The sequence below is a fragment of the Limanda limanda genome, chromosome 4 (genome assembly GCF_963576545.1).
Source record: "Limanda limanda chromosome 4, fLimLim1.1, whole genome shotgun sequence".
Taxonomy (NCBI): domain Eukaryota; kingdom Metazoa; phylum Chordata; class Actinopteri; order Pleuronectiformes; family Pleuronectidae; genus Limanda; species Limanda limanda.
The window spans coordinates 8,984,124-8,996,569 of NC_083639.1; the positions used below are offsets into that span (position 1 = coordinate 8,984,124).

The following is a 12,446-nucleotide window of genomic DNA, read 5'->3' on the forward strand; positions in this document are numbered from 1 at the left end:
GGACGTTTCATTTTGGTAGCTTTTTAACTGCATCATATCTTTTTTACATATCTCTGCAAACGACGCATTATGGAGGAAAAACGCCCCCTTGGCTGTTTTCTTCCTACCACTTTTTGTCTTGTTTCATGTGTAAATAAAATAATTCAACATCTCCACTGAGCACAGCATCGTTACACCTCAGGCTTCTCACACTGTGAGAGTGACGGATTATGTTTATTTAACAGGCCATTACCTTTACGCTACATTGCTCTCATTTAGTCTCGATCCAGACTGAGATTTCACAGTGACCTGGTTTCATATGGTTTCACGCCGTTAATACAATATGGCAGCATTACACCATCAGACACGACGGTGTGACTGACTGGTGGAGGTGATGAACCTTAGCGTGCAGCAGTTTAAGATGTTTCGTCAGCGTCAGATTTTTATCAGTAGTGACAGGAGGGCATCAGGCTAACTAAACAGATGGTTTCCTCTTGAGCTACTACAGTGGTGTGATCACAGATTGGTGGCTCTGAATGAATGACTGACTGATTGTACTGTTCACTGATATGGCGACAGTTTCACATTTGTACATTTATTGACTGTTTAACAATTTGTCTTTCGGCAAATAATTCAGCTGTGATAGTTTTCAAACACTAAAACACCTCTCTCCACTTGTCAAATTTCCGACTAATATCAGATTTTCTCTGCAATGGGAATGGAGATAATTGGCATCCACTCCTAGGTCAAATGACTCTGCAGTTGACACCGGTTTTTATCGGCTCTGATTCCATTCGGTAGTGATGGAAACATGATGCTAATTTCTTCTCCCTCTTTATTTTGGCAGTCTAGACACTGACGCTGCACCTTTTCAGGCACGGCGTTATGATGTGCACTGAACTTCTGGGGCCTAGGGCCTAAATAGCCATTAATGTTTGTGTACTTTTATTTATTGCATCTTTGGGAACAACGTGCAACAGCAATGTTTTTCTTCGAACCGTGCAAGATGCAACACTGGCCGGTCAACAAGTTTTCTGACAGTTGTGAAGCTAACACAGAAAGGCCGACAACCTGCTAATATTGGTGGAAGAGATGTATAAGTGACAATGTTATGATTGTGCTTCTGGTTGCTCAGGATCTAATATCTATCTACTGACTATTGGCACATTTGAATAAGGCCTCATGCTCGGTCACATCTCTGCATGCTAATGTCTCTTTACCATCGCGCTGACAGCAGTTTTCCTTTTGATATGCAAATGCTCCGATCGGAAGAGTTCAGATCCTTTTCTGTGGCTCTAAAAGCTGCTTTACTATAGAGGAAGAATCCGTGGAATGTCCTTCTCTCATGGTCCTCACTTTCAGCAGTGAAGTGGCATCAGGGGATGCTGTGGCAGGGTCCGCAAATGAGTACGAATGGCCTCCCTCCAGCGCAGTCAGCTTATCTCCTGAATGGAAGTATCAGGAGAGGGAGTGTGGGTTCGCTCGGAGTCCTCTGGATGGAAATCCTTGGGTTGACATTGAGCTGCACCAGCAGTTTCCAGTATTGAGGGGCCGTAGGTGTTGTGGTTATCGTGACAGCTGATCGTTGTTCTCTTTTTAACTCCTTAATCTGAATAGCTCTGCAGAAGAAGATGAAACCGTCGGTTAAACCAGCTGCTGAATTTATTTAAACCATATTTCACAAACAAGGTCAAAGACCAAATGTATATTTTTTCAACCTGTATATCTTTTGTTCTAAAACAAAGCAACAATATGCACACATGAGTAATTGATAATTGCACATTATGATGTTTGGTGTAATTTGGGTTGCTTGATGTAATGGCTCCAACACGGCTCGGATACAAATAACAGAAAATCTGCTGCGTAGGAGTTTGAGCATTCTGCCCGTTCCCTCCTCTGAGGGTGAGATGTGCACGTGGGTTTTCTGTTACATGAGCTGTTGGTGTTTTTATTTTCTGTTGTTTCGGCTTCTCCCCAACAACGGACCCAACAAATGGGCTCTCGGCCTGGTGGGGGAGAGGAGCTTTTTATCCCGGCTGTCACTGTGGTCTGAAAATTCCCCCAGCTGCAATTGTTAAATGTTTTGGGTGATCAGAGAAGCTTAAAAATGTCTCAGCCAGCCCCTCATTTTAATCTCCATACAACTCATTTCTCAGCTACCTTGACTGTAGGCAATGTAGAAGTTGGCAAATGTGCTTACAATGTCTTTTAATTGAATGGTTAATGGTAAAGAGAATTTTTCTATTAAAATCCCACTGCATCTCATTATGTAAAACATTCAAATATATCTCATGATTTATCTTTAACCTTAGGGCGTAAATCAGTTATGTTACAGATTATAGTCTGATAACAAAATCTAAATAACGACCTACTACTTGTCTACACTTGAATCCCAGTGATGTAACATCAAGCAGTTAACAACTGCAGTATGTTGATATTGCAAAATCAGCCATCCTCTGTAGATTAAGTAGCCTCAGGGGGTAAAGGAAAATATTTTGGGGCTTCCGATGTAGACAGTGGATATCTGGGCCGAGACTCTGTGTTGTGTTCACCTCACACGTGTACAGTTTATAATTCATTTCAACAAAGGAGTTAAATGTTCCTTCACTCAAAAGACAAACGGATACTTTTTGTAGGTGTTGAAGGTCCAGACATTTCCCGCTAACCTCTCTTAACAGCTACCTGAAATCAAAAAGCATTTTGGTTGATAGGCTCCGCCTCTTTCGCCACCCCGGACAACCAAAGCCTGCACAAATGTGATTGGTCAAACTAGAAACAGAAACCAGAAGACTTCTGGGTCCACTCTCTTGTCCTTCACCTACAAATTCTGTATAAATCTATTTATAAACAATACTCATAACCTAACTGGTGTTTTTGAGCAGATTGTGATCTACGTGGGACTCAGATTGGATTAAATAAAGTACAATTTCACAGCTATAGGTCAAGGATTAATCGATTTTTATGACCAGGGGGTCTTCTGTACTCTACTAGGCTTGGTGACGAGAATTATATGATAATCTCAGTATTTTTAAATTCCTTGGGCAAACGCGTTTTAGTCTTGATTTCTGAAGGACAGAGGGTGATCTTGATCCATGAGCTGTATACGAGGAGCTGGAGGTGGATGCAGGCCCGGCAGGAGTCGTTACAGTATTTTAATGCGAAAGGCGGTGGTGGTGGGGTGTCAGCCTCAGCCGTTGCCTGTCTAGTGGGGGGTCAGGAAGAGGGGAGATTGGGGGGGTATAGGGGTAATGAAATGAAAAACCTGCCCTTCCCTTTGAATGCATGCAGCCCCCTCCCCCAACCAGCCATTGGCCTCCATTCAAACGCAGTTTAGAGTGTTTCACCTTTCAGCCCCGGTTTATTCAAGCAGACCGCTCCCCCGTTCACATTTTACTGTGCCCCTTTTGATCTGCAGGACTTGAGATTCCAGCTTTTGAATTGAATCGACACCAAACAGAGAGCACTTAAGTTTTAATGAAGGAGACATCTGATAAGCTTGATGTAAGAGAGTTAAGAATGAGCCTCAGAGCTCCAGCATTGTGATAAACTTCTGCTCCTTCGGTCTTTAACACACATCAACGCTCATTATTTTCTGTCCAGGACAATTTTTCCCCCTTTCTACACTGGAGTGTTAATTGAAGCCCAGCGTGCTGGCTGCTAGGAAGGTGAGGATTAGGCCTGTTGTCCTGCTGAAGGATCTCTCTGCCTGTACAGTGGGCTCCTTTCCCATGCGTATGTCCAAGTCAGATCTATTCCCATAAAAAATACAAAAAACTGATTTGAGTAAGCTTCAATTTGGAATCATGCCATTTTGCTCAATGAATGAGAATGGAATTGATCTGTATTCCCCAAAAACTGCACAGGCTACACCATTCTTTTGGTTTTCAGAATTTAATATGCAGTAATTCTTTATCTAAATGTGTGTATTTACATTGCTCAAAATGTTCAGAAAATCTTTAAAAACACAGATAGATCCTTACTTTCAATTAAAGTAACAGGACGCTTCCTTCCTGTTGCCCATGATCCCATGCTGGTCGAGAGAGACCCCAAGAAGCACAAGTCACAGATTGTATGTTTCATCTCCATTATATGATCGACCAGTTGTCGTCTGTGGTTTTAAACAAATATTTCAGATCTGTCGGATTCGTCTCTCCACCAGATTTACAGTTCAGTAACCTGTTAGGTTTAGTCTCAAACTGGCCATAAAAGTGTCAGGGTGACGGCACAACTGGGTTTCATGAAGAACGGGTGGAATGTAATACATTAGTCCGGGTCTCATACACACACACATGCAACCGCAGTGTCAGTAATTAATGTATATGGTTGCAGGCTGCTTCAAGGGCAAGTATTTAATTCTAATTAAATTAAACAGTGTCCTGTTGTCGGTCCCTTGGGGACTGTACTCTCAGGTCGTAGCTCGGTGGTTTGTTTGATTGGTGTGTGGTACGAATCCGGCGTCTCTCTGTGACCTTGTGTGGACTCACCAGTGTAGTGTTTGTCAGCAATATGCAAACATGACACTTGCGACAGTATTTTCACACTGTAGCAGCTCATTAAAATTGTTTTTTACGTGTCGTAGTGACTGTAGAAGCCTGACAGAGACGGCTGATGTTCCTGTTTCAGAGCCCAGGCTCTTACTTATCACACTGAAGAAACTTTGGACTGAAGATAAAAATAAAAATCCCCTCACTTTTTTTCTATCAAAAACATAAGAAAAAAAGCAATCAATATCATGTGCTATGACTATTACATTTCTTCTTGCAGAACAAACTGAGATGAGCACAAACCAATTTAGACTAAAATATCAGTTTTGAACATTAATACACTATATGAAGCATGGCGCTGCTGTATTTCACAATAAAATAGTTGAAGCCCATTTTGACATTTGTGTGCAAACAATAAAAATAAAGCTGCACTGTTCTCATTATTCATCATACACAATCAAGACATTGTATTAGCAAAAAATGCATTATTGTCTAAACTGCAGCACTTTATATTCTCATAGGATTTATTTTGATGTACTTTGTACAAAAGAACTTCTTCCTGTTTCCATTTCAGCCAATTTGCTGGTGTTCTATCCAAATTGATGACTTATATATTAGATTGTTGTCATTTTCTTGTATTACCTAACATTGAAAATAATTTGGGAATAAGACCTAAAGGAAGGGGAGATTAAAAGAAATTCTAATGCTGAATTGCTGAATTAATAACGTATTAGGACTTTTTTAAAGAAGGGACAATATGTAAAATAGTTAAACTCCTTATTTGACTCTTAAGATCATTCATAAGTGTAATCATAACAAGTGTGAATATCAGATCTTTTACATCATGAAACAAACGGGCGAACAGGAATTTAAGTTCTGCTGCTTATTTTCAAATCATTAAAAAGTTACAGATCTGTAAAGGCTCTGAACTGCAAAGGCATCTTCGGGCCTTACTGCTCCAGTGTGATTTTTAATTTATGATCTCCCTATTGATCTTGGAAACGGGACCCCGGCTCAGCGTTCTTTGATGTTGTGAGTCGACCGTGCTTGCTGCGCTGCATACTGTAGTCTACTGATGCTGAGCAGCTAAGACAGCCTCTGCTGAACCTCATTACCTTCCTACTCTGGGTTTCCCCCCCAACATGACACACTTCTGCGGTGAAACACGCGGCTTCCTCCGAGGGACCATCAGCCGCTGAGCATCACAGAATCAATGTGGTTTTGTTCCAGTCTAGTCTTTCTTAACGCGGCACCATTAGACGCATGATGAATAAGGGCCTGAGAGAGCTGTTGGAGTGTGATTATTTATCAGCTCTCCAGTGTCATGATGATAAATGGTGTTGGTATAGTAGTGTGGCTCCAATCCTCCCCACCCTCACAACAACTAGCAGGCGCTTTCATTGGCTTAGTGTTTAACCTGCACATTAGGAGGGGGAGAGGCCAAGATGGAGGCCTGCTGCTGTCATTCCTCCGAGCAAGACACTGAGTCAATACCAACCATATGACTCTCATCTGAATTTTTTGTCTGTGTGAACCAAAGGCTTCCTCCAACTGTCAAAGCTGCCATCTTGTGCATCTGGTGCAAGAGTCTGCACAGTGATGGTGCTGCAGCCGATATACATGCTCGACCAATCCCGAGTCAGTCTTAGCTGTCAATCATGACCATCGAGCATCGAGTAATGAATTAAAACCAAAATGACAGACACTATCTCTGAGAAATATTTATTTTAATGAGGTACTGTGACTTTTTTGTTGGGTCCTTCTCCCATCCAGTAACATGGAGGAGGTGGGGTCTAAACGTCACTGTTTATTCCTCTTCTTGTCTGGTGGTTTTATTTAGATCTATATAGACTGTTACAGTTATTTACGTACACCATAAGGAATTGTAAGTTTTATGCATATTATACATTTAACTGGTTCATAGCTTGCTAAATGTTCATCAATGTGTCACAACCTTCAAATTGGATTCTATGGAGCTTATAATTATTACAGCTTTTTGCATTTCATTAGTTTTGTTCTCTGTGAGGCTGCAGATTGTCTCATCTTTAGAAGACGTGCAGCCCGCTAACCTTCGGTCCTCTGAAGGTGACGCCGCTACGCTCTGTGTGCTCCTGGACAGGGACACAGCTCAATGTGCCCACATAGTCATGGCTTTAAAACAGATTTGCAATATCTGCAACTTTTTGACTTAAGTATAAAACTCACAAATATAATCCTATCACACAGAGAAGTAAATAACTGATAAAAGGTTATTTCTCCAGCGATGGGGACTCTGAGGGAGATTCCCTGAGAGGCCGGAGCTACCGTGGTGCTGCTGTGGCTGATGTCTCTGTCCTCAGCACTTGGTCACAGAGTCTTTCTGATCTTTATCCACCATGACTTTGTTGACATTTTCTGGGATTCAGCTGGGAGCTGGGATGGTCACTTTGTGCTCTAATTAGCCCGGTCTCACAGATTTGCTCTTTATGTCTTTGTCTCTTTCTCTCAGCTGAGAGAGACTTAACCCAGCCACTAAGACACAAGAGTAGCCTTCAAAATAACACATATATCCTGGTTTGGTTATAAGTTTATTTATAGCCAACATGTCATCTTAAAGGCCCTTTGTGTTTATATAACTTGTATAATCAGTGGAGTATTTGTTATTCATAGGTTCCTGGTGGGTGAAACCGGACCTTATTAATATTTAAAAGATAACAACCAGTACATCTTCTGTCAACAATCTCCTGGCTGATCCTTTCAGCTGGTTGCCGCGGCCTCAACGTGCAGCCAAACATGACCTGAGACTCTCTGTAATATAATCCACCTTGTTCACATGCCTCAGTCTTTCTGCAATGTCTAATACTCGACTCCGTTGATCTGGGTGGTATTATATTAGGAAATGACAAATGACCAATGGCAATCCAAATATTTAGTTAACACATTAGATGATCTGAGTTTATAAGAGAGAGAAAGATGTTATCTTGGAAAGCCAATGAGCTCTTGGTGGTAAGGGCCAATGCCGGTGTCTATGTGCCATGTGATGTGCAGAAACAAGTGATTTCCACGGCCAATTCGTACGTCATGACACCACACCTGAACCTTTGAGACATATTCTGACTCTATAAATTGTCCAGAAAATTTGGTCAGGACATTTTCCGTAGTTTGCTTTTTATACATATTTAGAACGCAGCAGGGGATTGTTCATGTCTGAAAACGGCTTTTGAAGAAATTCAGGTGCAGTCTTGTATTATGATGCACCACAGTTCATGACATTTGAGGTTTTTAAATAACAACAGTGATCTTATCTTTAATACAGACTCTGCTATTTTAATCGGGGTGTCATAAATTCTTGCTGTTTTCCTCAACTTCAGGGATTCTGTTATGACTAAACCTCCACTGCTTCAATGTACACTCTGTTTGTATTGACGTATGGATCACCACAACCACCCACACACGTATGCACACACAAACACACACAATGTTGTACACAGCCTTGGCAGACCTGTAGCCACAGTGTGTGTTTAATCTTTTCCCTGGCGCCACTTCCTAGCTGAAAGCATTCCTGGCACCAGAGGCCCAGAGGGGGTCAAGCTCTGGGTTTAAAGCAGTGTCACACTTCAGAGCTGGCACCTTGTCTCGTTACCAACTAAGCATCCCTCTTTATCTCCTTTTTGGCCCAAAGCGCCCGCTTACCCTCCGTTCCTGAGCGGAGTATCCTTCCGTGGAGAATTACCTCTTTGAAGGATGGTCTGGTCCCTTTCAGAGGAGATTCTCCTCGCGCTCAGTTTCCCAGCGCTGCGTCTAGATCGAGCTCTGCCCGAGCTCCCGAACAAGAATGTGAATTGGCAGAAGACATAATTAAGGCGATGTCTGTCCTCATACGTGGTCTATACTTTGAAAGCCTCTGTTCACTGAGAAGGTTTTTTCTTGCCATCACTGTGGAGTATCACTTATGATGTGATTTGAAACAGATAATATGATATGAAAGATGAAACTGGCCGAGGTAGAGAGAAGAGTATTATCTGATCAGAAAGGTTCTCAGTGTTAGATGTTGCTCCACCAAACCTGTGAACGTGTCAGAAACACTCCTGCTTCACTGCTCAGCAGCTGATACTGGGTTTGTCTCCCAGGAGGCTCAGAGGTTCAAATGCTCCTCTGTCCAAAACCTGGAATCATAAGCAGTCAAACTGTCACAGTTTCACACACACATCGTAACTGCATGTAGAGCTCCCCTTGATTTCAATAGGACCCTTGTGTGTGAGTGCATGTGTGTGTAGATGCACTTCTATATTTGTGAGGACCAGTTTCAGTCACAGACATGACTTGTGGTCAGTCCACATACATTCAAAGGGCGGATATTAAGGACTCAAAGTTTCAGGTTAGGATTATGGTAAGAGTTGGTGTTCAGCTGTAATGTTTGGGGGGTTAGGGAATGCATTATGTCAGTGAATGTCCCCGTAAAAATTGGGTTAGGGTTAGTGAATGCATTTGTGTGTTTGTACCTTTAAATGTCCTTGTGAAGACTGCTGGGAACTTTTAGCAATTATATTGTCATGTAACTAGGGTTGGTGTCATCTTGTTCAAATATAAATGCAAAGTGCAATTTTTCACAAATTCTTCCTCTTAATTAGGTAGTTGATCACCAGCAACATATTCAGAATTGATCAATTATGAATAATTTATTTTAGGCTGCAATGTCAAAATTCTCTGGTTCAAGCTCCCAAAATGTAAATGTTTGTTGGTTTTCATCATAAATACCCAATTTATATTTTTAGATGTTTAGCTTCTGGTTAGACATATACAAATTTAAATATGGCCACGGGCAGTGTTTATTTCCCTTCCTTTTACAGCTTTTTAACATTTCGACGCAAACCATGAATCAATTAATTGAGATAATGAATCGGTAAGAGGGTAACTGTCGCCTCACAAGCAGTTCTTAATTCGTATTCCGGTTCGGCCTGCGTGTTTGTGTTTTCATTTTGTTTAAATCGTAGGTATGACTTTGAGAGTGACAGGTTGTTTGTGATACACTGGCGACCTGTCCAGGGTTTACCCCCCCGCCTCTCACCCAATGTCCGCTGGGATTGGCTGCTTTCCGCCCTCGGACCTCTAAGGAGAAGTGGTGCAGATAATTGATGGATGGGTGGAAACGTTGATGAAAGTAGTTGTTGGCTGAAGCACTAAATATATATTAATCTAAACATTTCAAATCACTGTTTCCATGTAGAGTTTTAAAATTGGTTATTGGACAGCAGTTCTGATAATCCATTAATGATATACGATGTATCCATGGAAAATGTAGTGTAGTGTTGTATCAGTTGTATTTATAGTTTTAGTAAATTGCGTAAGTGTTTGGTCTTTGTGTTCTCCTCTCACGTGGAAGTGCTTTTCTTGTGTACACAGGTGTGTTTGCCTGTGTGTGTGTGTGTGTGTGTGTGTGTGTGTTTACAGTAAAGTGTGAATTAGAGGAGCGACCCTGCTTGTGTCTCTGCTTTGATTTGTTTCTCCGCTTCACTGCTAAGGCCCTGTATTATTACAGTGCTGGAAGCTCTTGACTGAAAGCAGAAGGATTAGAGCCGTGTCAAACATGCTTCTGTCTCACTTCCTCTATGACCCCCCCTCGTCCTCCTTTTCGTCCCCCCACCCGACCCCCCCTTTGGCACTCTGTGTTTAAACTCGCCCGGTGCCAAACAGGGATCTGGTAACTTTGGGCAGTGCTGTTTGTTTGTGTGAGTTCTGCGCAGGTTCTGCTCTCTGGCCGGCGTCCAGACACCTCAGTACAAAGCGGTCATTGATTACTGCGGGAGGGAGAGGCTGAGGCTTGTTTTCATCACACATTTGATTTGATTAATCCTGTTGTGTGTTTGCTCTTGAGGCTACAGAAACCTGCAGGCCAGCGGCGAGATAGACTGAATGATAGTAGTATCTTTTTGTGACCTTGAGTTAGTGAGTGAGACCACGTCACCTTTTAAAAGACCAATTGACAACATTATTACTTAGAAAACCAAACGTGTGATTTATAAGGAAACACACCAATTCTTCTGAATTCTACAGACATTTTCTGGAGGGGCCGTGTGTGAGACAACTGGGTCAGTTGCTGTGGACGTTTTCCAGAACATTTCCTGCCTGGACCCAATTCTTCAGACATTTTCCAGAGTTCATGTCTGAAAACTGATTTATTGGCTCCTCTCCACATGTGCTAAGGTTACACTACATTGCAGGACACAAACTCAGATCCCCTAATCAATATGTCCGTCAGCCGACTCTAGGAAATCATGGCAAATTAAATCAAATCAAACCGGTAATAACCATTTACACAGAAGTGGAATGGGTTCACACAAACATATGATACACATTTGGAATAAAAAATGTTTGTCCGATCTTGCTTCAAAGAATTAATACAAACAAATTTTTAATTCTTCAAATAAACATCAGTTTTTTAAATATATACTAGAAAGTGTCCCACATATTTAAAACTCCACAGATGAGGAGATGCTATTACTCATGATGGGAGAAGAAGAGAGGATCAGTCAGTGAAATAAAATTTTTAAAGAATATTCAACCATTGGATTATGAGTATAAAGTACAAGTACATCAAAGTAAAAATGTGGAATATGGCCAAAATGGCCACTAAATGCAAAATAGCAGGCTTCCTGTTGTGTTTTTACAATTGCATCTAAGGACGTTTTTTGTTTGTCTGGTCATGATACACATGTGTATCAATTTTTGTGAAGATCCGTCAATGTGAACACATTCCGGGGGTCTCGGGGGGCACCGTTGAGCCATTTTGCGACGCCCATTGAAAATTCCTCCAGAATACGTAAATTTTCACCACTTTCTAATTTTCTGCAAATTTTGGTAAGAAGTTGAGCATGTTAAAGCCCTCAAAAAGCCAATTTATTTGCCTGAATAAAAATAATAATTCAATAGGGTCTCACCTGACCTTTGAAGTCAGTGCTCGGGCCCTAAAAACTGTGATATGTTGAAGAGGTTTAATAAAGCTGTTGTCCTTGTTTCTGGGCGTAGTGATGAATTATACCTTTGCTGTAGAGTGTCTGCTGGATTTAGAGCAGCAGTGGAGCAGTAACAGACACAGATCTATAGGATTTGTGCTAGTTAGCAGTAAACTGAACTTCCCTGTGTTCTTTTTGTTCCTTGTGATTTGGACGGTTAAGGACGGAGCCTGTTTTTTAAAATAATTTTACTCCTCAGTGAGCAGAGATCGGCTCCTGTCTGTGACATTTAGCTGAAATGAGATGATGAGTGGTAATTTATGGTAAATGTGGTGAAAGTAGAAAAACAAGAAGGAAAATGAGCTCAGCCAAGTCCTTAGTCTATGTAAATGAAGATCGTAAGCTGTGGTATGTTTGTCATGCGAGATCCAGTGAGATGCAACATGATGCAACAGAATCATTTACATCCGTCTACATTGGAAACCAGACGTGTTTAATAACAGCCAAACATGTAAATGAATGTGTTGAAAGATCTTGTGAAAAACAGCAGACTGCAAAACACTTCATGTCTGCATTCACAACAGAAGAATAAACAGGATCTGATTTCAAAACAACAAGACAAAAGAAAATTTGCTTGGCTGAGAAATGGAGCTTTTCAGTATATAGTGAAGGAGCATCTCTACCAGAGAACAAAGAAAAGAATAAGTAAGGTGTGAAAGAGATGATTACTAAAAGAACATCTACCTCCTTCCTCTTGGCAAACACGTGTCTTCTGTTATTGCACATGAGAAACAACCAGAAAAATACTTTCCTCGGGTATGAATATTTTCATTTAAACACAACGTGCAACTTTTTGCTTTAATCTGTAATTTTCAGGAGTTGTTTTTAACCATGTTGTTAGTCTCTTTACACATGTGAGTCTACTGCACAGTTCTGAACCTGTTGTAACAGAAGCAGCTCCAGCATCAGTCCTCCACACTGCATGTACCAGCATCTGTCCTGCTGTCACAGCTGCTCCATGTGGCAGTGACTTAGATTTTCGTCGGATTAG

General features: G+C 41.4%; 1 protein-coding gene across 1 annotated transcript in view; it reads left to right on the forward strand.

The window, feature by feature from the left end:
* The window catches only part of celsr2 (cadherin, EGF LAG seven-pass G-type receptor 2), a 66,375-nt gene that overhangs the window by 10,533 nt on the left and 43,396 nt on the right, over nt 1–12,446 (forward strand). The window lies entirely within an intron of this gene.